This window comes from Passer domesticus, chromosome 5 (genome assembly GCF_036417665.1).
Source record: "Passer domesticus isolate bPasDom1 chromosome 5, bPasDom1.hap1, whole genome shotgun sequence".
Lineage (NCBI taxonomy): Eukaryota > Metazoa > Chordata > Aves > Passeriformes > Passeridae > Passer > Passer domesticus.
This window is the reverse complement of record NC_087478.1, coordinates 805,746-830,961: the sequence shown is the minus strand read 5'-3', so window position 1 is coordinate 830,961 and position 25,216 is coordinate 805,746. Positions and strand designations below refer to the sequence as shown.

At 45.7% G+C, this 25,216-nt stretch overlaps 1 protein-coding gene across 2 annotated transcripts in view; it reads left to right on the top strand.

Annotated features, from left to right (window-relative positions):
• EXOC4 (exocyst complex component 4) overlaps positions 1–25,216 on the top strand; it is a 326,179-nt gene that overhangs the window by 164,263 nt on the left and 136,700 nt on the right. The gene's annotated exons all lie outside the window — the stretch shown is intronic.

Sequence of the window (25,216 nt, the reverse complement as noted above, 5' to 3'; positions counted from 1 at the left end):
TGTAAATTAATTCCTGATCCAGAGTGAGCCTGTGATGACCAAAATTGTCACAGCTGGAGCTGTAAACAGAGCAAGGCTTTAATAAACCTCTTCTCACTGTGTCGTTCACCTCTGATTCCTGAATTTTGCTGCTTTTCCAACAGTTTGTGCTGTTGGTTTTGTGGAAATTCAGTAACAGAAGGTTTGGCTTGGCTCATGTCAACCTTTTTTTTTTTTCCTGGGAGGGTTTTCCTTTACCAAAATTGTCACAGCTGGAGCTGTAAACAGAGCAAGGCTTTAATAAACCTCTTCTCACTGTGTCATTCACCTCTGATTCCTGAATTTTGCTGTCCTGTTGGTTTTGTGGAAATTCAAATACAAGGTTTGGCTCCGTTCGTGTCAACCTCCCACCTCTTTTCGGTTTTTTTTGGGAAAATTTTCCTTTTCTTCCCAGCAGCTTTGGGGAGCATTTCCCTCCTTGCCTGTGTTTGTATGAGTTCACTGTCCTGAGTCACTCAACAGCAGGGGTTTCTCTCCAATGCTAAAGCCAAGAAGTCACAAAATAGTCATAAAAAATTGGAATTCAGGTTGGAATGATCCCCAGAGGAAGGAATCTCCTCCTGGCACCTCTGTGGCTGGGAGTTAATTTTATTTGTGACTTCTCAGGACTTAAAAACACAGTTGGAAAAGGCAGAAATGCCTCCAAATATAAATTTCTGGCGTTAAAACAGCAGGGATTGGAATAATCTTGAGAACATCCTGAAATGTGTTATGGTGTGCAAGATCTTGCTTTCAAAAAACAAATTTATTTCTTGCTCTGTGCTCATAACAAAGTGAAGAATTCTATAAGCACGTTTCGTTTCCACCTCTGTCTCTTTTAAACTGAAGAAATGTGCTAAAAATAAATTTGCTACAGGATCATTTGTAGTTTTCAGCTATTTCATGATGGGAAAATGTGGACAACTGGAATTCAATGTTCTTCAAGGTGTGACTGTGATGATGTAGACTTCAATTTCTAAATCATTAATGAATTTACAGACATCCTGCAAGCCCAGAGAGTGGGTGATGCTCCTGTTTTTATTGATGAGATCTTTCCCATTGATTGAAATTCCTTCTCTTTGCTTTCCTGCTTTATTTTTCCCCCTTTTATTTTTTTCTCCCATCTGAGCCAAACACGAGTGCTCTGCTTTAAATAGCACTTCTCCCAAACACTTCACTTTGCATTCCCAGCCCGCAAGTCAGGCAGGAGGAATCATTTGCCTCATAAAAAATAATTGCATCGAGATGAAGGTGTCTGTGTAAAGTGCATTTTTCGTGCCAACCACCTGCAACATCTTCACTCCTTTGCATTGAGGATTCATCAATAACTTCAGGAAAAGAAGGAAAACAGGGAGTGACCCAGTTTGCCCTTTTCTCCCTGCAGGATGGGAAGAGTTTGGGGCTGAAAATAATTTTAATGTAGTTTTATTCATTTTAATGTTTAGTGTGCTGAGAGATTTAGCTCATGATGACTTAGGGATGAATGGGATGCAGAGAATCTGGGATGATCACAGGATTTTTTTAGCTGACAATAATTCCCTACAGGGAATTCTGTTCCTGATGGGATAGCCATGGCCTGTCCCACCAGCAGCTGAAATGCTCAGTACAGTGAATTTGCTCAAATATTGATGCTTTAACTTCTGGCATGTGGAATTATAAAATCATAATCTCTTGGTTAGATCCTTGTTGCCCTGTTCCAGATGCTCCTGTTTTAAATGTCCAGCTCTCCTGGAGGTAATTCCTGCAGAGCTGTGAAGTTTCCACCTGTTTTATTTTCCTTTTTGAGGTTCTTCATGACCTTCCCCACTCATCTTTCATCCCTGTCGCCTGTACATGCTCGAAATGGATCTGGTTTGAATTTAAATTATCAATATTTTATTTACAAGGGGTTTTTTCCCCCCTTGTTTTTATTAAAGTCCCATAAATAAAGCTAGAGGAGCTTCAGCACTGCATGGACTCGCTGATTGTATGAGGCAGCTGAGTGCTTCTGAAAGCATTAAACAAACTGGATCACTGAGAAACCAGACCCTGGCGTGCTGATTTAAAGCCTGAGCATCACACCAAGTGATGGCTGTACAATATAATTCAGCCCTGGGATGCAGAGTGTTGGAAGCAGAGCATTCACATTCACCAGTGGGAACTCCTCTCTTTGTACTCCTGCTATGAGAAGTGTCAGTGCTGATCACATCACAGCTGCACAAGCACAGGGACAGATTTGCTGCTTAGAAAGCCACTTTTTATTCCTTTTTTATTGACAAACTGAGGGTGGAACATGGCTCCAGAGCCTCTTGAAGAACAGAGGGTCAAACTTTGGGGTGGGGGGTGCAAATGAAACCATTTCAAATAACCAAAGTTTAGAGAAACTCTTAATTAAAACCATGGGCAGTGTAAGGAAAAATACCTAAAAATGGTTTTCGAAGCTTTCCTTGCCTTTGGATTCCTTTAGAGCAGAGAGCCAGAGTTGGGAAGTGAGATTTGTGCTGTTCAGGATGTGGGTCCCTAATTCCCACAAGGACACACCAAGGCCCAGATTAATTACCAGCTCTTAATGACACCACCACACACGGAATAAACGAAGAGAGGATTTCTGAGAGCCAAGTGGGTGTTCTAGAGGAGATGATTCCTGGGAATAAGTTTTCCTAACTACATCTGGAAACTAATTGCACAATTGGAAATTGAGGCAGAACCCACCTCTGATTTTCCTTAATTACATTTCATGGGAGGTGCCAAAGTATAAAAGTTAACAAAAGGAGCCCAGTTGCTTCCTTCATCCTTTGCTGGAGTTACTGGGCTGAGGAATAACATCTCCCTTTGGAAGAAGGAATCACAGGAGCAATCCCAACGCCCTTCATCCTGGAACACGGAACAGCCTGAGCGATGTCTGTCGTACCATTTGTTTGGTGGGGATTTTTATTTTTTTTTTTAAATGTCTTTTATTTTTTTTAATGTTTATTTGTTTCAGCTGGCATTTGAAAGGCACTTGGCTCCTCGGGGTAATAATCATTTTACATATGCTTTAGAGAGTGTGTTTATTACCAGACAATTGAGGAACAGATGTCTGCAGTCTCGAGGCTGCAGGGGGAGGATTGGGAAGGGTGGGAGATGGAGGGGATGGATGCTGCTGCCGAGGCAAACGCAGCTGAGCAGTGCTGGGTGCTGGATACTGAGGCCGGGAGGGTTTCCATTTATTACCATCAGCCACACCTCATTAGGATCAAGCAGCAATTAAAAGGCTTGGAGGATGGAGGAGAAAGCCAAGTGCTCATTGATTCGGAAGGAAGAGTCACTTCCCAACAGGACGTGACCTTGGGAGGGAGGAGTGGGGAGGGGGAAATATCCTGGCACCCTCGGGTTCTCCACGGGGTCTGCTGGGATCTCCCCTCTGCCAGGTGGGCAGGGCTGGGATCTGTCACTGCCTTGGGGCTCAGTCTGGACAGAAAGAGAAAAATGGGGAAAAGGGGAAGAAGGAAAAGCAAAATTCCCAATTTGCTGCTGCTGGCGTCGTTTGGGATGCAGAGAATAAAGGGGAGAGATCTCCCCTCTGCCAGGTAGAAAGGACTGGGACGTGCCAGTGGTGTCCTGGTCACTGCCTTGGGGTTCAGAGTCTGGACAGAAAAACAAAGAGTAGGGGGAAAAAAGGGAAGAAGGAAAAGCAAAATTCCCAATTTGCCGCTGCTGGCATCCTTTGGGATGCAGAGAATAAAGGGGAGAGATCTCCCCTCTTCCTGGGAAGGACTGGGGTGTGCCAGTGGTGGCACTGCCTTGGGGTTCAGAGTTTGGAGAGAAAAACAAAAAGTAATGGAAAAAGGGAAGAAGGAAAAGCAAAATTCCCAATTTGCTGCTGCTGGCATCATTTGGGATGCAAAGAATAAAGAGGAGAGATCTCCCCTCTGCCAGGTGGGAAGGACTGGGACGTGCCACTGGACACGTCTGGACAGAAAGAGAAAAACAAAAAGTAATGGAAAAAGGGAAGAAGGAAAAGCAAAATCCCCAATTTGCCACTGCTGGCCTCCTTTGGGATGCTTGCAGTGACTTCTAAATGAAAGTTTAGTGCTCTGCGTGTGCAAAGGTTTGTGCCTCTTGTTTTTGGGATTGATGGGGGCAAGGGGAAGAGAGCAGCAGTGGTTTGACCTTTCCATGTAAGATGAAATATTTCTGTTCCTTTCTGCAGTCTCCATCACTGAAAGCAGTACCTTGATAGCAAATTTGGAATTAACTGTTTCTTCCAGTTACTTTAATAAATAAAATAGTGATTGCTCTGCCAATTAATTAAAAAAAGCCTTTAGGGACTAACTGGGGAGGGTGATGATGGACTTTTGCTGCCTGTTGATGTCAGAATGTCCCACTCCAGTGGTGGCTCTGAGTGCTGATGTGAAGTGTGAGATGCCAGGAATTCCCTGTGCTTGGGAGGGAAGTGCACAAGGTGCAGGACAAGTGCATCCACCCAGGTGCTCGAGTATAGCAGGGGTGTTTTATGGGAATAATCATGCCAAGCTGCTGTTGAAATCAAGATGTGTCCTGGATGTAGAATTTCAATCCTGTTTATTTGGAAAATGTTGGGAGGGGACAGCAAAGTTGTCATGGGACGTTAAAATCCTTTGGTCTTTGAGCATCAGCTGCTGCTGGTGTTAAAAACTACATCAGTAAATTGATCTAAAACTCAGTGTGTCACTCAGAACCCCTGTGTATCTCACCAATAACCCCTTTTACATCTGTACAGTTATAATAATAACAATAATCATCTCATTTTGTTTTAAAATGTGCTGTAATATCTTGTAATTGCACACTATAAAGTTAATACTTGATAATATAGGGACTGTTGGTCTTGGGAAGCTGAAAATTAGTTGAGTTGGTTACATTTAGACTATGCTAAATCACACCAAATAGGTTAAGAAAAATATGTGGTATTTTAAAGTCTAAGGGTTATTTATTATTAGTGAAGTAGATAGAAAATGTCAAGTCCCCCTGTGGCACAAATACTGCTAAATAATGAGAGCTGATGCCTTTAGCTTTCTGAATCAAACCTAAAATACTTGATTTCAGAGGAATCAATAAGGCTGACTCATGCTGGGAAAGGGAACTTGGAGTGCTGACTACCTAAAGTTTGTGTTTGAGTCTGAGTAATGTGCAGAGCATCAGGGTAAATTAAAAAAAAATATCTGAGGTGATATTAAGTGCATAGAAAACACGATTTGGAAACTTTTAAAGGTAGTGGGTCCTTGAAAAGAACCCTCCAGATTTCATCAGGTCTTGCATTTCGACAGATCCCCTTCAAAGGGTGGGAAAATATCATTTAGTTAATGGAATTCTTGCTTCTGCAGGGTGGGGAATCTCTTCCTGCTCTCTGGGGCTGGGAGATGGGGCTCTGGTGAGAAAGATGAGGCTCAGATCAGGAGATCACGAATTCCCAGGTTCACTGAGGTGGGAAAAGCCCTCCAAGGTCATCCAGTCCCAGCTGTGCCCCATCCCCACCTTGTCCCTCAGAGCTCTGAGTGCCACATCCAGGAGTTCCTCAGACACCTCCAGGGATAGGGACTCCAAACCTCCCTGGGCAGCTCATTCCAAACCCTGACCCCCTTTCCATGGGGAAATTCCTGCTGTGCCCACCCTGAGCTGCCCTGGCCCAGCCTGAGGCCGTTCCCTCTCTCCTGTCCCTGTTCCCTGGAGCACAGCCCGACCCCCCCGGCTGTCCCCTCCTGCCAGGGACTTGTGCAGAGCCACCAGGGCCCCTGAGCCTCCTTTGCTCCAGGCTCAGCCCCTGCCCAGCTCCCTCAGCCCCTCCTGCTTCTCCAGCCCCTGCCCAGCTCCCTCAGCCCCTCCTGCTTCTCCAGACCCTTCCCAGCTCCCTCAGCTTTTCCTGGTTCTCCAGACCCTTCCCAGCTCCCTCAGCCTCTCCAGACCCTTCCCAGCTCCATTCCCTTCCCTGGACACACTCCTGTCCCTCCAGGTCCCTCCTGTCACAAGGGACCCAGCACTGGTCACTCCTGAGTGACCCCAAACTGGACACTGCCCTCAAGGACCTCAGCAGTGCCAGCACCAGGAGATCTGAAATCCTTATTACAGAAACACGAAAATTCAACACTGGAAACGAGGAAAGGACCTGAAAGATAATTTACTTCCAACCCCCCACCATGGTCAGGGCACCTTCCACTAGGAGAACTTTCCCCTGGATACTCCCGGCTTTATTTTAGAAATTCCACTCTTGATACAACTTCTCATCCACTGCTGCTTCCTTCCAGTGACCTGGACGGGAATCTTCAGGGAGCAATCTGACACCCACCCTGGGAATGTTTTCCCCCCGTTTAATGAGTGTTGAGGAGGATTTTAGCTGCTGTACTTTCTGTCTGCCAGCAGCAGGGAGGGATGTTCCTCTCAGGCGAATCCCAGCCCTTTTCCTCCCTGACAAGCCCCTCACAAAGTCAGGTTGCTGAAGGATGAAGACAGATCTGAGCAGAGCTCCTTGTTGTGACACTGCTGAGGAAAGGTTTCCTCCTGGCTGGGCCATCACAGGGACGGGGGACTCACTCAGAGAGGGGATGGGGAACAGCTTCACATTTTTGTGCCTTTTTTTTCCCCCCCTGATGCTTTATGAGAGCTGACAGTCTTGCTCTGTGTGTCTGATTAAAGATGACAGTTTATAAAAACCTTAAGGTGAGGCTGTTCATTTTCCATGACAGAAAATAAAGCGATCCCCACCACCCCCCCACCACCTCCCACACAAATAAAAACTTTCACACACCAAAAAAAAAAAAGAACCCTCTTAATATGTGAGGCATTGATTTTATATTGTCTGTCAGAGAATGTGCTTCAGCAGATCAGTCAAGTTTGGAGTTTTCAAACATGCTTCATCCAAAGGGAAAATCAACAGCCTGTCAGAAATTTCACATGTCTCCAGCTCCTCCTTCCCTTTGGATGAAATACAAGCTGAAGGAACAGAGAAATTTTGACATTTGCAAGAGCTGGGGCTGAATAGCTGAAAAGAGTGTTAATGTAATTCCATGGTAATGAGGTACTTTGAACCAGGCTTGTGTTCATTGAGCCAACAAAGCAGGATTAGCTCCTTCCCTCGTGGGATCACACAATGGTTTGGGTTGGAAGGGACATTACAGATCCACCCCATGGCAGGGACACCTTCCACCACCCCAGGGTGCTCCAAGCCCCAGTGTCCAACGTGGCCTTGGACACTTCAGGGATCAGGGGCAGCCACAGCTGCTCTGGGAAACCTTGAATTCACTTCCAGCATTTCCCTCGTGCTGTCATGGAGGAGGATTGAGCTTCCCCACATTGCTGAGCACTGGTGTTCTGGTTTTGTCACTGGTGTTGTGGTTTGGTCACTGGTGTTCTGGTTTGGTCACTGGTGTTGTGGTTTTGTCGCTGGTATTCTTGTTTTTTCACTGGTGTTCTTGTTTGGTGACTGGATTCTGGTTTTGTCACTGGTATTTTGATTTTGTCACTGGTGTTCTGATGTTGTCACTGGTGTTCTGATGTTGTCACTGCTATTCTGGTTTTGTCACTGGTATTCTGGTTTTGTCACTGGTATTCTGGTTTTGTCCTGGTGTTCTGGTTTTGTCACTGGTATTTTGATTTTGTCACTTGTATTCTTGTTTGGTCACTGGTGTTCTGGTTTTGTCACTGGTGTTCTCATTTTGTCCTGGTGTTCTGGTTTAGTCACTGGTGTTCTGATTTTGTCACTGGTATTGTGGTTTAGTCACTGATATTTTGATTTTGTCACTGATATTTTGATTTTGTCACTGGTGTTCTGATTTTGTCACTGGTATTCTGATTTTGTCACTGGTGTTCTGGTTTTGTCACTGGTGTTCTGGTTTTGTCACAGGGGTTGATGATGGCATTCAAATTTCCAGTGATTTATTTATTCCTCGGGAACAGAACAGTTCAGTCAGGAGGGATCTAACCTGATGGCTCCATCCAATGCCCTGAGCAGCTCAGGGATCAGCACATGGCCAGAGAAGTTCTGGAAAGGCAGAATGGATCCATCAATTCAATTGAACCTTCTCAGGTACAAAATTCCTGAAAAAAAACATTTTCCACACTGAGATCCATGTTTAAGACTCACTAAGGTTGGAAAAGCACTTTAAAATCACCAAGTCCAACCATTAACCAGCACTGCCAAGGCCACCACACACAGAATTATCAAACACTTTAAATCTCAATCACAAGTGAGATTCTGGTATAGAAGCTGATCCCTTTCAAGCAGCTCCTTTGCTATTGAGGAATTAACTTCCAATAGTAGCTAAAACTTGCTTTAATAGCACCCATCTTTCATTTCAAATACAGGAAATAATTCTGTGACATTGCTAAAAAATAATCTGTAGAGAAACAGAAGAGCTCCCATGGCACAACCAGAAAAATCAAATCTTTGGTTTTTGTGGTGGAAGAAAAGGGAAAAAGAACCTGACAAATTCTAAATTTGTAATTGTCTATGGAAGATTCAAAAAATGAAAATTCAAAAAATACTCAGTGAGGGTTTTTTTCTGAATGGGGGAAATCCAAGGATGAAAACACAGTGTGGTTTAAGTCCACTTTATGGTACTGTTACCTTAAAAATTGGTGAACAATGCCTGTGGTTGCTTTCATTAAGCTTTACGAATTTCTGATTGAAGGCAGGAGAGCTGGTGCTTGATGAGAACAAAAAAAGGTGATTCCTGTGTTTAGGATTTGCAAAAAAAGCAGAGATCTAACGCCTGGAATGAACGGTGCCTTTTGGACCCCAGAGCCCCCATGGAGCCATCAGAGCAATGAAAGGAAAGATTAATAATTTAATTTTTTGTCATGATTGTGTTTTACATCAGTGTGGTGGTGTTCAGCTCAAGGGTTTTCTGGGAGAAGCCTTTGGTGGTGAGCTGGAATTCCCTGGGAGCTGGGCACCTCGTGTGGGAGCTCTCAGCTTTGTGTCTTACCTGGATTGTTCTTGCAGGGTTTTTTTTTCTTTAAAACCTTTTGTACAGTTTAAAATGTTTGGGGAAGCCAGAGCTGTTCCCTCAGAGCATGGAGGTGAATTCCTCTCTCCTCTATGGATACTAAAAGAGAAAGGAGATTTTCAAAGTGTTTAATTTTCATTTAAGACAATCTGTTTATTTCAACTATTCCCCTCTTTTCAGTTTCCTGAAAAACTACAAAAAATGGCTTAGAAGTTCCTTCACCATAAGCTGCATTTTCCCACTCTGCTGAATTCCTGGATATTATAGTTCAGGACGCTCATTTATTCCTCTTTTATTGGGATTATTTGCTTCAGACACATCAGATGTGGCTCCACAAACACTTGCAGGGTTTTCATGGGCACGTGGCAAAAGGAAAGTCCTGGAAGAACATTTGGAAAAGCTTTTTAGGGATGTGAAAAAACAGGTTTTTCAAGCACCAGGTTGTGACACAAAATAACTTTTTGGTGAAATATTCCTGAGGGATTTAACTTTAAATTCTGTTGACTTTTAGAGATCTGCAGAATAGGCATAAATACGTTTTGCAGGCCAGAAGTTGGCCTTTAGTTTGGTTATTTTGGGTCCTGGGAATCTTGAATTTCGGATAGCTCAGCAGGAATTGAACTTTGTGGAACATCACTGAAAAACACTTCCATAATTCCTTTCCTTTGGTAATATCCAAACTTTTCAGAGACAAAATTCATTCACACCTGTAAGTGGGAAATTGCTCTGTGCATGGAAATCCTGGTGCTGGAAATGCCAGGGAAGAAGTTGTGGATGAGTGGTCCTGAATTCTGTGCAGATTTAGAATAAATGGGAAAAACTGGAAGTCTTAAATTCCCACTGTTACTAACCAAGCTCCATATTTCCCATTTTATTGCAATTTGGTCTCTCCAAGTTGTGTTTTTACAAATGGATTTGCTCTGCAGGTGTAACAGGTCTGAGACAGCTCCAAGAATCCTTATTAATTAAAGCTTTATACACACTGTAAGGTGAAATAATGCTGCTGAATAAGTGCAGGTCCCTCAGAAGTTCCTTGGTTTTGGGATACCCAAGTTGGGTATTTTTTACCTGAGCCAGGGAACTGATTCCAGGTGTACAAGACAGAATTGTTCCTTTTATAGAGAAAAACTGGAGACCTTGTAGAAACAGCAGTAATTACAACAAGAGGGGGAAATGCTGACAAATGTTATTTTCTAGCAGCTCTCCCAGAGGGAATCCTGGTGGATTCTGGAGGTGGATGAGTGACAGCCTGGTCTGGTGGATAGCCAGAAACTCAGAAACGTTCCACAGAGCAGGGAAATTTATGTACTCTAGAGCTTTATAATCTTCCAGGGAGGAAATAAAACCATCCCCTGGTGCTGCATCTTTGCAGAAGGTGGAGGCAGCTCTGGAGTCTGGGATGATTCCTCATTTTATCCCCTGGGGTTGTGCAGTTTGTCACTGCACACCGTCATTGGGACAATCCTTCCTCCTGATGTGCCCAGATGTGAGGCAGAATTGGCCTTGTGGTGCACCCTGACAACCAGGCTGGACCTGCAGCACGGTCATTAATCTGAACTGAAAAAAAAAAATTGGTGATAAAAGGTAATAAAAGTGGATTAATTGCAGGGAATCCCTCGATTGCTGGTTGCTGATTTACGTTAATGTTGGGATTTTGATGTCTCGCCTTTGCCTGGCTCCTGAAGTGTTGTTTCATCTCCTTCCCAGGCATTTATTCCAAGTTTTTCATGGCACTGAGTGTTTGGAATAGAATAGAATTATGGAATCATGGAATGGTTTGGTTGGAGGGAAGTTAAAGTTGATCTGTGCCTTGGGCAGGGACACCTTCCACCATCCCAGGGTGCTCCAAGCCCATCCAGCCCGGCCTGGGACACTGCCTGGGATGGAACAGCCACAACCTCTCCGTGTTTTCTGCTTCCAGGTCAATCTTTCTTCTCAAAATTTTTACTTTCCTGATAGAAAAGCTCCCTTCAGCTGCCTTGTCCCCACTGTTGACCCCATCACCTATGGGGTTCTTCACCACAAAAAACCCACTTTTCCCATCTGCATCCCTTGGGAGCCTCCTAGGGAAAATTTTTGTTAAAAATTTTTCTCTTCCTTGTTAAAAAAAAAAAACACAAATAGAAGTTGTCAAGGAGGGAGAACTATTGTTGCAGTGAGCAGAATGGGTGCTTATTATCAGACATGGACACGCCCAGGTCAAGAGTGAAGTGGTTTTTTCTGTTTAGTTCGCTGAAAGGCTGAGATGGGTTTAATTGCTGGTTGTCATTTGTAATGGAGTAGATGCAGTATTAGAATTATTCAGATAATTTGTTGTAATTACCCGCCATCGGGAGCTTTACAATGCTCAAAATACAATCTTTGAAGCAATGGAACTGAGTCCTTTGAATGGAAGGCAGCAGCTCTGGAGAGCACAATATCATTTAGAGATGCCAATCAACTCAGCGAGGTAAACAAAACAAAGGTGCCTTTCCACAAATTCTTCCAGTGCCCTAAACCTTCCCAAAAATGCTGGCAGAACAAGCAACATGCCCGGAGTGCTGATAAAGCAGAGTTGCTCAAAGCAGGCAGGGTTTGAGAAGCATAGGAATGAAGTGTTATCCAGGAAAACCTCCCCGTGTCAATGCCCCAGGGATCGTTATTCATCCTGGCTCTGCTGCAGCAGGAGGGAAAAATCTCCCTGAGGTGCTGCTGCCCCTGATTCTGGGTGAGAAAGGCTGGTGAGGAGTGGGAAAATGGGGCACAGCTTTCTGGGGAGGCAGAGGTGCCGATTTGCATTGCCCTCCTCTCCACACCCAAATGAATCAACAGATGCAAACCAAGCAGGGGAGGCTGAGCTCCCAAATTTGTATTCTCCTGGCTCAGGGCCTGAGCCTCGTCTGGCAAAGAGAGAGAGGGAGTGAAAAAACCCCAGAGTGTCATGAACAGAAGTGTGGGCTCCCTGTGACCTTCACCTACTGTGATAATTCTGATGTAGAACAACCAAATTCCTGGAGATGTTTAATCAGCAAAGCTGAATTTTGATGAAAGGACGTGTCACAGTGCCACCACTGCTGCAGGAATTAATTCTGATTCAGAGCAATGTTCTGGCTTCGTGAGGATTAACACCAGTGAACTGTCACCTTTTCAAATTCCTTCCAGCCCTGGTGGCCCGAAGCTTCATTTAAGATGGAAAAAATTTCAGCTGGCACCAAAACCCCCTGAGAGCTGGGCTGATCCCACAGCAGGGCAGGGGGATTTTATCCCTGTGCCCCTCCCAGGTGAGACCCCACCTGGGGACAACAGAGCAGCACCTGGAGCTGCTGGAGAGATTCCAGAGGAATCCATTGAGCTGCTCCAGGGCTGGAGCCAGGCTGGGAGCACTGGGAATGTTCCCTGGAGAAGGGAAGGATCCAGGGAGAGCTTCCAGCACATTCCAGGCCTGCAGGAGCTCCAGGAGAGCTGCAGAGGGACTGGGGACAAGGGACAGGAGCCAGGGAATGGCTGCCAGTGCCAGAGGGCAGCCATGGATGGGATCTTGGCCATGAGGAATTCCTGGCTGGGCTGGAATTGCCAGAGCAGCTGGGGCTGCCCCTGATCCCTGCAGTGCCCAAGGAAGGGTTGGAGCAGCCTGGGACAGGGGAGGTGTCCCTGGAATGAGCTTTGAGGTCCCTTCCCACCCAAACTGCTCTGGGATTCTGGGATTTGGGACACTCAGAATCCATCCCCAGGGATTTTGATGGAAAATGGGGATGGAAAAGAGAGGAAAAGGGAAGGGAGACCCTTCATGGTTTCCTGAGATTCCCAGTGAAGCCCCTGGGTCCATGAATGTCCTGGAGAGGAGATGGATCCAATGTCAGGCTGGGAGAGCTGGGAATGTTCCCTGGAGAAGGGAAGGCTCCAGGGAGAGCTTCCAGCACATTGCAGGGGCTCCAGGAGAGCTGCAGAGGGACTGGGGACAAGGGACAGGAGCCAGGGAATGGCTGCCAGTGCCAGAGGGCAGCCATGGATGGGATGTTGGCCATGAGGAATTGCTGGCTGGGCTGGAATTGCCAGAGCAGCTGGGGCTGCCCCTGATCCCTGCAGTGCCCAAGGCCAGGCTGGACAGTGGCACAGTGTCAGGTGTCCCTGCCATGATCTTTCAGGTCCCTTCCACCCCAAACTATTCAATAATTCCATGATAAATTATCCAGTATTGGGACATCAAACTCCACGCCCACTCAGACATGGAATTTATTTGGGTAACAAAGCATCAAATGAAAGCTGAATTAAGGCATTTTGTGTATATTGAGTATTTTCAGCCTAGATTTTGGATGAGGAGGTGTAAATTGATCATATTTTTATTTGTCTCCAGGGAAGCACATGTCCATGTGTTGTCTCATGATGGGAATGACATCACTGCAAATTCCCTAAAATCATGACCCAGAATATCCTTTAACCCAGACATTTAAAAACCACTTGTTCCTCTAATTTAATGTATTTCAGCAAAAAACAAAGATGGAAAGTCCAGTGCTGTGACAACAGGGACATTTTTCTTCTTTCAAACAGAAGCTGAAATAAAACCTTTCCTAGAATTCTTTCCAATCCCAAAGCTCAGGTAAATCCTGTTGGAGACTTGTCTTTACCTTCAGGTGTTGAATTCCAAAGGCAATTTAAAATATATTGTTTTCCTCTCCTTTTCATACTAATCCAGTTGGGATAAGTGGGTGTATTTTTATGGAGTTTAATGGGCATAAATCTCTCTCTGGCTGGAATCAGAGTGGAATTCCCACTGGGGAATGACAAGCCAAGCTCAGGAGATGATCCATGTCCCTGTGTCACTGTCCCCCAAGGCCACTTCCAAAGAATTCCCCGGGTTTGCTGGCAACTCCCAGTAAAAAAAAAAGTCAAATTGTCAAAAGTCATTAGTGGCTGTCACTTCGTGGACCTTCACACTGGAGTTCCCCCTTTGGAATTTCACTGGAGTGGTTTTGTTTTTCCTCTGCTTCAAATAAGTAGGACAATGTTGGGCAAAACTGCTGGAATTTACCCATTTTGTGGGTTTTTTGGTTATGGCTGCGAAGCAGCGGTGAATTTAGGAGTTTGAGGCTCAGTTCTGTGCTCTGCCAGGAGCTTTTCTCCTTCTATTTATTGTTTTTAGACTCAAATTCCCCAATTCCTCTGCTCCAGGCCCACGTTGAAGCAATGCCACAACAAATCTCTGATCCCAGCTCCTCCAGGACATCCCTGCTCCAAAGAAACCACTGAAGCTCAAGTCTGAGAGGGACATTCTTTAAATAAATCCCTTTTCTGTCCCTCTGACTGTGAGAAGTGGATTTTGGGAGCCTTATTTACACTTCTTTTTTCCCCGGATTCTCAAAGTGCTGCTGCTGCCCAAGGCTGCTGAGCCTGTGCTTCGTGGGAAGTTATTTTTACAGATTCATTTTCTGCACAAAGTCATCCCGAAATAGAAAGGTTGTGCTTTCGTTTATGTGCTTTCAGTTCCTAAATTTTAAAGCATATATTAGTAATGCTTTGGTTTCCTAATTAAATACCTCATTATATTTAGCAGTTTTAGAGGTTTTTTTGCCTCTTTCTGGTGGCTTTTGCTGCTCCAATCTTTGCTGTTTGTGACATTTCCAACATATGTTTGAATTCTTCCAGCTCCTGTGCCTTGTCATTTCGTTGCTCTTTTTCTTAGCACTGATATGTAACTTTTACAAAATAATTGCACAATAACAACTCCAGTGTTAATTTTTTTTTTTTGAATGCCACAGGAGCTGTAGGTATTCCCTCAAAGAGATGGAATAGGAATTGTGGTGCTGCAGGTGGAACAAGGACCCAGCTGGTGCTGGAATTTGACCAGTTTGTGGATTTTTGGTTATGCCTACAAAACAGTGGTGAACTTAGGAGTTTGAGGCTGAGTTCTGTGCTCCTCCAGGAGCTTTTTTCCTTCTAATTCTTCTTTTTAGGCTCAAATTCCCCAGTAGCAGAGTAGTTGGGGAGGTGTAAAAAAGAGTTTTATGTGTATTTTTACAGTGATTCGTGCAAAATCCTCTTGTAGGAGCAAAATATACTGAAGGGAGATAAAGAAGAGCAAAACAAGAGCATGGAAGTCACCTTAAACCTGGCCTGGAGGTGCTTTTTACAGTAAATCTTTTGACATTTTTGATATCTGTGTCACAACAAAGTCAGGGGGGGAAAATTCCCACCTCGTGTGACAGGTGACCCCAGAGAGGGCAGCTGTGTCACAGGCCATTAATGTCCATCCTCCCAAAGCCCAGCTGGCTTTTCCTGTGTTCCTGGGGCCAAGAGGGATGGAAGGAAAGAGGCTCCAGGGCTGTCTGTCTGTCTGTCTGTCTGCTGCTGCAGCTGCCAAACACTGCTGGCCCAGCAGGGATCTGTGCCCCGTGCTTGGCCAGGGGTGGGTGGCTCTGCTGTCACTTTGGGTTTAGCAGGAGATGTCCCACGGGGGTGGAATTGGGGCTGGCTCGTGCTGGGATGGAGATGTGGGCAAAACTTCCCTGTGGTGCCAGCGGGGATGGGCAGCTGGAAAATCACTTCAGCTTCCCTGCTTTGGGGTTTTTTTTCCCCTTTGTTGAGCTGTTTGCCGTAGAACAAAAAGCACAAAAAGTGGTGCCCCCCACATTTCACACGTCACTGTCCTTATTTTTGGTTGTATTTCTGTACAAAGTTCTCTCCCTTGCACTGTGGAGGATTTGGGGCACAACATGAGGATTATGAGATTGTGTTCATTCCAGCAGAAATCACTGCAGCAGCTCAGGACTGGGGCAGTCTGGTCTGGATTTATGGGATCCTACAGCAAGATGAATTCAAAAGATGGATATTCATTGGTTTATTAGTGTGAGAGGAAAATCAGCTTTTTGCTGCAGTCACAGAATCCCAGAATGGCTGAGTTGGAAGGGACTCAAAGCCCATCTCATTCCACCCCTGCCATGGCAGGGACACCTCCCACTGTCCCAGGCTGCTCCAACCCTTCCTTGGGCACTGCAGGGATGCAGGGGCAGCCCCAGCTGCTCTGGCAATTCCAGCCCAGCCAGCAATTCCTCATTCCAAGATCCCACCATGGCAGTGGGAGCCATTCCCTGGCTCCTGTCCCTTGTCCCCAGCCCCTCTGCAGCTCTCCTGGAGCCCCTGCAATGTGCTGGAAGCTCTCCCTGCACCCTTCCCTTCTCCAGGGAACATTCCCAGCTCTCCCAGCCTGGCTCCAGCCCTGGAGCAGCTCCATGGATTCCTCTGGAATGTCTCCACAGCTCCAGGTCCTGCTGGTGCTGGGTTGGTCCGAGCCTTCCAAGGGCTCCTCAAGCTCCTCCTCATCTCCTGCTCAAGGACAAGGCACAGCTGATAATGAAATGTGCACCTTTTCCTTCAGGATATTTATAACCACGGTGAGAAATTTCCTCTTGCTTTGCATGTCAGATAGGTGGGAATATGAATTCCTACAGGGAAATTCCATCCAGGGGTGAGGACAGCGTGAACAGACATTTTTCACCTTCTGAAAGGGAGAGCAAGATCCTGTTCTCTGCTTCCTGGATTGAATGTCAGAAAGGACGTGGCCTCATTTTCCTGCTTCCCCTTTTCCATCCACAGGAACTCTGGCAGCTTTGTGGGTGTTGTTCGCATGTTGCCATTGATCCTAGAATTTCCATAATTCCAGAATTCACCGAGGAAGTGATGGAGTACATGTGTGTATTATAATTACGTGATGACATGCAAATGAGGTTTTCGAGGTGAAGAACCCAGGATTCTGTCACTGATAAAAAGTTTAAAAACCCCCTTTTGGTTAAACTCAGCCCGTGGCAGTCTCAGGGTAAGGATTTTCCCTGCTTTAAGTGCCATGAGTTTTGGTTTTGCTGAGTTCACAGCTTTTCCTTGGACCTCTCCAGTCAAATATCCAAAGCGACCCCATTTCCTTGAATTATTGCCATAGTTTATTATTAGAATAATTATTATCATTATTTTAATGCTTTATCTTTAAAGTCACATATTACAGTGAGGGTGGGTGATTTTCATTTCTCTTGGCTGCATTTCACAACAATTAATTAAAACAGGGAAATTTCTGGGAAGAAAGTGCTGAGGAGCCCTGTGGGGTTGAGACATCTCCTCTTATTCTAAATTTGGATGAATCAAATCCTTGTTTTCCCTTTTCCCCTTGTGTTCAATCTTCCACTGAGAAGCTCCTAAAAGGAGATGGGGTGGGTGGAAGCAAAGGATTTCAGGTTTGAGATTAAGGCTGGTTGGAGGAAAGAACTTTGAGTTGTGCCAGAGGAGGTTTAGCTTGGATATTAGGAGAAATTTCTCCATGGAAGGGGTTGTCAAGTGCTGGAACTGCCTGCCCAGGGAAGCAGTGGAGTCCCACCCATGGAAATACTCAAAAAACTTGTGGAATTGAGGTCGTGGTTTAGTGGTGAACGTGATGGTGGTGCTGGGTGGACTTAAAGGTCTACTCCAACCTTATCAATTCCATGTTTCTATAATTTCCTTTAAAAAGATGAACCTGTTGTCAAAACCAGCTGAAGTGGCAGCACCAACTCCCCCTCCCCTAATGACCTTTAAAGCTGCTTTAATAGGAATTCCTTCTTTCACTGCCACGGCCCATTGTGGATAAATCCTGGACATTTCACCCCACTTTCATCTTGCCTTTTTTTTTTAAGAACTCTTCCTCTCTCTGACCATTTTGGTACAAATCAGCATCACAGTTGTACCAAAAAATCCATTTTTCTAAACTTTTTGTCACTTTGCTGCCACATCCCAGTGACCAGAGCAGAAAAGAAGGGGATCAAACCTGATCCCAGCAAACATTCACTTGGGGAAGGGTTCAGATCCTCCTCTCTTTAATGTCACTGCTGTCCCACGGTGGCCTGATGCTGAGATGGATTTGCTTCCCCCTGACTCATGTCACAGCAAATACTGACCTGACCTTTACAAACAACACGTTAACATTTATAAATTTTCTTTTCCTGTGCCTTGTGGAGAGAAATGGTTCCAGGTGGACAGGAGAGGGTGTGGCAGCACGTTCCCAAGGCATCCCTCTCTCATCCCATCCACTCTTCCACGTTTCTTTTGTCTGTGCCTGTTGGTCTTTGGCTTTACTAAATTGCTTTTTATGATATTTCCTACTTTTTGTGGCCATCACCAAACACAGATTAAAGGCAAACCCTCTGTAGACCTTCTGTGGCTGATTTGGTGTCTTTGGGAAGGAGGAGTTTTCTTGGTTGTTTCAATCCAGTTTCTGCTGGAGGCACCTGGTGGGGCTTAGGATGATTCTTGCCCATTTCTGAGCAAATATTGCAAAAATCCTGGCTCTAAGTTGAAATTCTGGCTCTAAGTTGAAATTCTGGCTCTAAGTTGAAGTTTTCTCCCACAAGAGAAACGCAGATTTAGAGCTCGCTCTCTTTGGGTTTGGCTCAGTAGTGGCAAACTTTAAATTTCACTTCTTGCCACCTCTCCTGAATTTGATTATGAACCAAAACTGAGTCTGGAGGGAAAAATGTGATTGCTATCCATAATTATATCCCATGAATAAATGCAAGTAGCAATTTGGCTAAGGAATAAATGGATGTAATTTTCCCTTTCCATCCCTTGCTAAGACACAGTTTGTTGTGTTTTTTCCTCGCTGTGAATTCAGATATCTGAATTCTGTGCTCACACTGCTGGCATTTGTGTAGCAATTTTTGGTTTCAAACTCATTTTAATAATGTAAATTAATAAAAATGGCATAAGAAACAAAGTATGAATGTGCTCTAAAGGACAGCTCTGGAATGCAGCTTATGAAGGACAGGAGTTTGTGTGGAGTGACCTGTTCTGCTTTCAGCACTGGACTTTTAAAGGTTAAAATAAAATTAGGATTAAAAATGGAATGTCTGAATCTGGTGTATTCCCCAGAGTGAATGGGGAAGAGCAGGAGGTATCCTTGGGGAAGGTGTCCATGGTTGGAATGAGATGATCTTTAAGATCTCTCCCAATCCAAACCATTTCCATGGGTCTGGTGCCTAATTCTTGGAATTCTTGACACATTTCTTGAATATTTTCTTTAGATGAGAACAACTCAATGATGTCTTCATGCACATGGAACTTTAAATAGTCCATTTCAGGGACACTTTGACTTGTAGAATTTAGGAGGAGGAGTTAAGGGAGACCTCAGTTTGGCTTTGCAGTAATCTGGTGCAGCAGAAGGGCCGAGATGTTCCTCTCACTTTGTTCTTGCTCTGGATCAATTTGGGGAAACCTAATTTGTTTTTAATTCATAAGAAGAGATTTTAAAGAAGGTGCAGACTTTATATAAACCCCAGAATTGTGGAATGTTTTGGGTTGACAGGATGTCAAAACTCTTCCAGTTCCAAGCCCTGCCGTGAGCAGGGACACCTCCCACTACCCCAGGTTGCTCCAAACCTCATCCAACCTGGCCTTGCCCTCTTCCAAGGATGGAGCAGTGTTTCGATTAAAGCAATCAAACCTTTATCAAAAAGCTTTCATAACTGAATTGAAGATGCAAAAACTGGGATCCTGCTCCTTGGAGGACTCCATCCCAGCTCTCCCAGGTGCTCCTCCAGCACAGAACAGCTTTGCTGCCTCTGCTCTGCTCCTCTGCCTGGTGGAGATCACCTTGTGTCCTGCCCAACTCTGCCATCACAGAAGCTTTGGGGATGGCAGTGGATGTGCCACCAGCTGGTTGTCACCGTGCTCCTGTCCCCTCCCAGGCTGTGGGATTTGCTCAAGCAGCCAAGCAAATGTTGCTTAATGAGCATCCTCTGATAACGACTGGAATTAATTTCTTCAAGATGACACTGTAATAATTAATACAGCCCTCTTGGGCTGCATGGCATGGAATCGAGTCCAGGAGCTGGAGATATTAAAGTGTCACCATGCTTGTCCCCACATGTGAAATGTCATCATCAGCTCCTGCAATCTGCCTTTATTACAGCCATATTAAAATGGATGTTTTACATCTTCATTGCAGCCTATTAACAGCATTTCTTTGATTTAAGGAATGGCTCCAGGATGCAAACGCAGCCCCATTTCCATGAATAAATTTAGCACTTTAATGCTATTTATTTACTCCACGCTGTAAAATGGAATAAGATAAATAATGGGTCCCACCAGGGCGTGGGGTGAGGTGGTGATCAACGTCTCAGCAGGTCGGGGAACACAGCTCCAGTGAAGGAATAATGATGGAAATTCACAGGGCTCCCAGGGATGCCATTTATTACCTGGATCTAATAAAGGAGGAATTACAGTGTTAACAACGTGCCTGGCACTGGGATTGGGGTGGATTGAGACCAGCAGGGGGGAATGTACAGCTGGATCACCAGAATCTCAGTGTCCCATCGGAGCTGGGGACAGCTGGAGTTTGGAGGATTTGATGTCCCATCCACGTGGAATTTGCTGGCTGTTGGATACTTGGGATTGATTCTTTGCTGCTTGGAAAATCCAGTCCAGGACAAGCTTTCTGCTCATCCAGTCGTTCCTTGGACACCTGCAGGGATGGGCACTGCAAAGCTCCCTGGGCAGCCCCTGCCAAGGCCTGACCCCCTTTCCATGGGGAAATTCCTGCTGTGCCCACCCTCAGCTGCCCCGGCCCAGCCTGAGGCCGTTCCCTCTCTCCTGTCCCTGTTCCCTGGAGCACAGCCCGACCCCCCTGGCTGTCCCCTCCTGCCAGGGACTTGTGCAGAGCCACCAGGGCCCCTGAGCCTCCTTTGCTGCAGGCTCAGCCCCTGCCCAGCTCCCTCAGCCCCTCCTGCTTCTCCAGACCCTTCCCAGCTCCCTCAGCCCCTCCTGCTTCTCCAGACCCTTCCCAGCTCCATTCCCTGGACACTCTCCAGCTCTTTGAGATCTCTCTTGTCCTGAGGGTCCCAGCACTGGACACACCATGGAAGCTGTAACGTGTCTGGAGACATCCAAACAATTAGAAAATAGTAAAAATCCAATTGAGTTTGCCTCAGTTGCCAGCTGGATGAACCACTTCTATTTTCAGGTGCTGTCTTTTCAGCAAAACACCAGCTCTGCATGGGGGAAATGGATTCTTTTAACGGGAACTAAACCATTTATTTAAGAGATAATTAATTCCAGGGGAAAATTGCAGTGATGATTTGTGACCACCCTTAGTCATGGAAGCTCCATGGATCTACAGGCACACCCAGAGCTGTGCTGGACTAGGAATGGGCTCTACAGACTCATCCCTTTCCCAGCCAGGCCTGCATTAAATCCAAATATAATTTACATATCATTGAGACGGCTGGAATTCCCTGGTGGACAGGAGGATACGTGTCTTGTGTTCCATCTCCTGTTCACTCTGGTTAAATAAATCCTTTCCCTGTGTGGGAGAATAAAGCTTTCCATGAGCTTTGGTGTGCAGGAGCTCCTTCCCATCACAATTCACACATTGCTTGAACGGAATCTTGCAGGAATGGCCTCCACTGGATATTTTTAGGATGGTATCAGGAAACCACTAGAGACACCTCTTCTGCCTCTGGATACACATCCTGGAATAAAAGGAACCAGCTGCTGCCTGATGCAAAGAGGAACTGGAAGCCTGGCAGTGACTTTTGCCAAGATTTTCACCTTCCCGGGCAAAATCCACTCTCATTTCTCTGCAGAAAGCTCTAGGAATTGTGTGTGGAGAGGAGGAGCGAGCAGAAATAACTGCTGGATGGAGTAAATTAGTTCAGGGACATGGCAGGCTTCCCTAATGGCATTTTTATGGATGCTGGATGTTTGGGGAGGTGTGGAATGAGCCAGCTTTAATTGCTCTGGGTGAGCGAGGTTGATTTGTGTGTCTGCATCTGCCCCACTCTCATTTCTGGAATCACAAACTCTGCATCCCTGTGGTCTCCTGGGTAGGACAAGGGGATACAAAGAGCAGGAATTCCCAAGGAGAGAACCTCCTGTGTTGGAAGAAATGCTCATAATTCCCACAAACTGGGCAGTGGAGGAAGCTTCTCAGTGGTTTTTGTTTGAGAAACAGGGAATCAACAACATCCTGGCCTGTCCCAGCCCCAGGGTGGGCACAGCCCCAGGGCAGGGACTGTCCCTGCTGAGGAACCCTCTGGAATCCTGGGGGCAGCTCTGGGCTGAATGGAGAAGTTGCTTTACCAGTGTAAGACATTTAAATGCTCCAGGGAGAGCTTCCAGCACATTCCAGGCCTGCAGGGGCTCCAGGAGAGCTGCAGAGGGACTGGGGACAAGGGACAGGAGCCAGGGAATGGCTGCCAGTGCCAGAGGGCAGCCATGGATGGGATCTTGGCCATGAGGAATTGCTGGCTGGGCTGGAATTGCCAGAGCAGCTGGGGCTGCCCCTGATCCCTGCAGTGCCCAAGGAAGGGTTGGAGCAGCCTGGGATGGTGGGAGGTGTCCCTGCCATGGATGGGGTGGAATGAGATGATTTTCCAGATCCATTCCACCCCAAACCATTCTGGGATTCTACAAGCATCTTTTGGGATACGCAGGATTGGGAATGGCTTTTCCAGGACACTCAAAAAAACCAGAATAAGGGGATAGAAGGAATAATGAAGAGGAAAAACCACTCCTGAACTGCAGGTGGAATCCTGTGCTGGGAAGAAATCCCAGTTTCTGATGCTGTAGAAGAACAACTGGTGGGGGGAAGAAGTATTTGACTGTTCTCACTGATTTTTCCAGTTTCAGTGCTGCTCTTCAGCCTGGGAAATCCAAATATTCTGTCCTTGTCTTTCCATCCCTGCATGGGAGCACCGTGTGAAATCCAAAAATCCACATCTTTGGTGGCTCTGTGCACATGGTGCTAAAGATCCCCTAACGCTGGGAATTAACCCAGGGCCGTCCCTTCCTAATCCAAAATGAGTTTTGATGTCCAGAGTTGCCTTTGGCTACTGTTTGAATGAATTAAGATTCCAGCGTTGCCTCGTATTTGCTAACTCGCCGTGGAATGAACTCGGAGTCAGATCCTCATTTAGTTAAAATAAATGTACTTCCATGGTTTTAAACAAATTTCAACCAGCGGACGGTTTTGCCTGGGGGGATTTAAGAGGCTGCCTGTTGGATCAGGTCCTGAGTTGCATTATAATGAGCAGGAAACGTGGAATATGTGTGGAATTGAAGGGAAGAGGTTTATACCAGGCTGGTTTTTACCTCATGCCTCATTTTCCTAATAGGAATGGAAACAAATGATTGTGCCATTGAACTGGAGTGGGAACAAATGGATGTGCCATCAAATTTGTGGCTCCGGGAGGAAAATCAGTCAATACAACTTTGGAATGAGCATTCCTTCATTTTCAGCTGGTAGATGCAGCTTTCCCTTCATGTTTTTGTTGTTTGGGCCTTGTGAGGAAAACATTTCAATGAAGGAGAAGAGATCAAGGAACATTTTCAAAGCCATCTCTTCTCCCCCCAAACCTTTCAATGTCCCGGCTCATTTTCCGTACTCTCGGATGTCATCTGCTCTTTTCCAGCTGTAAAGCTTTTCCCTCTTCCCTCCTTTCCCTTGTGGGTCTCCTCTCTTCCGAGCTGGCCTTGTGAGCCTTCACTCCTCCTCCTCCTCCTCCTCCTCCAGCTGCCTCACGGGGCTGACACCTTTTGTCAGCCTTCTCTGGCAGATCAGAGCACTGGACTGGGGGGAACTGGTACAAATTCTTCTGGGTCAACAGTTTGTCTCCCGATGATCCTTTGATTTCTCAGGACAAGGTGTCATTGATCCATGTCAAATTTGTGGCTAAGGCCAAGTTTGAGCGAGTGTGGGCTTAACCAGCTGAGGTTTTGTAGGGTTTTTTTTGAGGGAAACAGTGATTTGGAAAGAAAGGAGAGAGAAGAATTGGTGGTTGAGTTTTTAGCTCTTTTCTCCCTGAACTTTGCATCTCTTGAATTTTTAATAAAGTCTCTCTGGGCAAAACAGGGTAAGAAAATGATCAGGATGGGCAGGGGAGATACTTAAAATTTTGGCAGGTTTGGCTTGTGATTCTTTCTGAGTCTTCCAAGGAATTCTGTCAGGCCTTCATAGATCCACCCCCACAGCTGGGAGATGCCACTGGACTGTTCCCCCCCTGGTTATTTTGAAGAGCTGCTGCATTTCCTTACTCTGACACTCAGCAGTGACTTTCTGGTTATCTTTACTGCAGGGGCTTGAGTAACATCCCTAGACCTTACATGAAAGGCCAAGAACATCCCTTCAGATCATGGAATTAATGTCTTTTTTCCCACTCTGTAAAATGTTCCCCTTCTCTCTTCACATCGAGCTCTCCTTTCCCTCCAAACTGGAAGGAAGTTGTTTTTCTGCGCTTCCAAATTCATGAATATTCACTCAAGAATTTCAGAGTGTTTGGAGCACAGGGGCTCTGTATTTCTTCACAAGTCTCCCAACCCTCCCTGCTTTACATGATCCATCATCACCCGTGCCATCCATGGCCGAATTCCCAATCCCGTCAGCCCAGCCCGGGGAAGGGGCTGGAGCTGGTTGTGTTTCTGGGTCTCCTCAGGTCCATGGCTTCACCCATCAATCAGAAAGCTGTGAAAGGAGCTCTTGAAGCTCTGCCAGCTCCCTTTGCCCCACACTGGGGGACGAGCTGCCGACAGCTCTCGGGGACCTGCCAGGCGGGTGCCAGCTCCGTCTCAGTGTGGGTGAGGAGATTTTGGGATTGCTCCGGGTGTACCTGGGCAGACCTGCACCTCGTGCTCCAGGTGCACATTGCTGTTCTCGCCATAAATCCTATTTTTGGAAGACCTGCTTTCTCAGACCTCACTAAGCACACGAGGCCAGTTTGCAAATCCTGGAGAGGGAATTTTTATTCCGTAAGAACAATTTGAGGCTGGCTCTGCAAAGAAGGAAAACCCAGTGTGCTGATGTGTTTATAGAGACCCAAATGATCCATTTTTTCCAAAAACACTTCAAACGTGCCCTGTCCCAGTGGTGTCTCTGGGGTTGGGCCTCTGGAAAAGAGCCTGGCTTTATGTACACACTTGTGAAGAGTTGAGAAGTTCATATTAAAACATAAAATGGGAAAATCTTTCAAACTCTCTCTGCCACCTCTCTAAAATAATATTTACAGCATCTAAGTCTGCCAAAGCAAAATGTAATTTCAGTTTGTATTAGACAGTGACTGAGGTTAGAATGAGCACCCTGTGTTTTATTTTCTACCCTAACATGTACTTAAGGGGAATTATGGCTTTCTTAAATCTTTTAACTCTTCCAGTTTATTCTTTGCTTGCTGCAGGTAAGTATATCCTTGTGGTTAAAATATTTCTCTTGGTTTTTATAGGGAATAAACACTTCTGATCTAACTCTGATCTGTGGCACAGTTTACATGGTGAGGAGT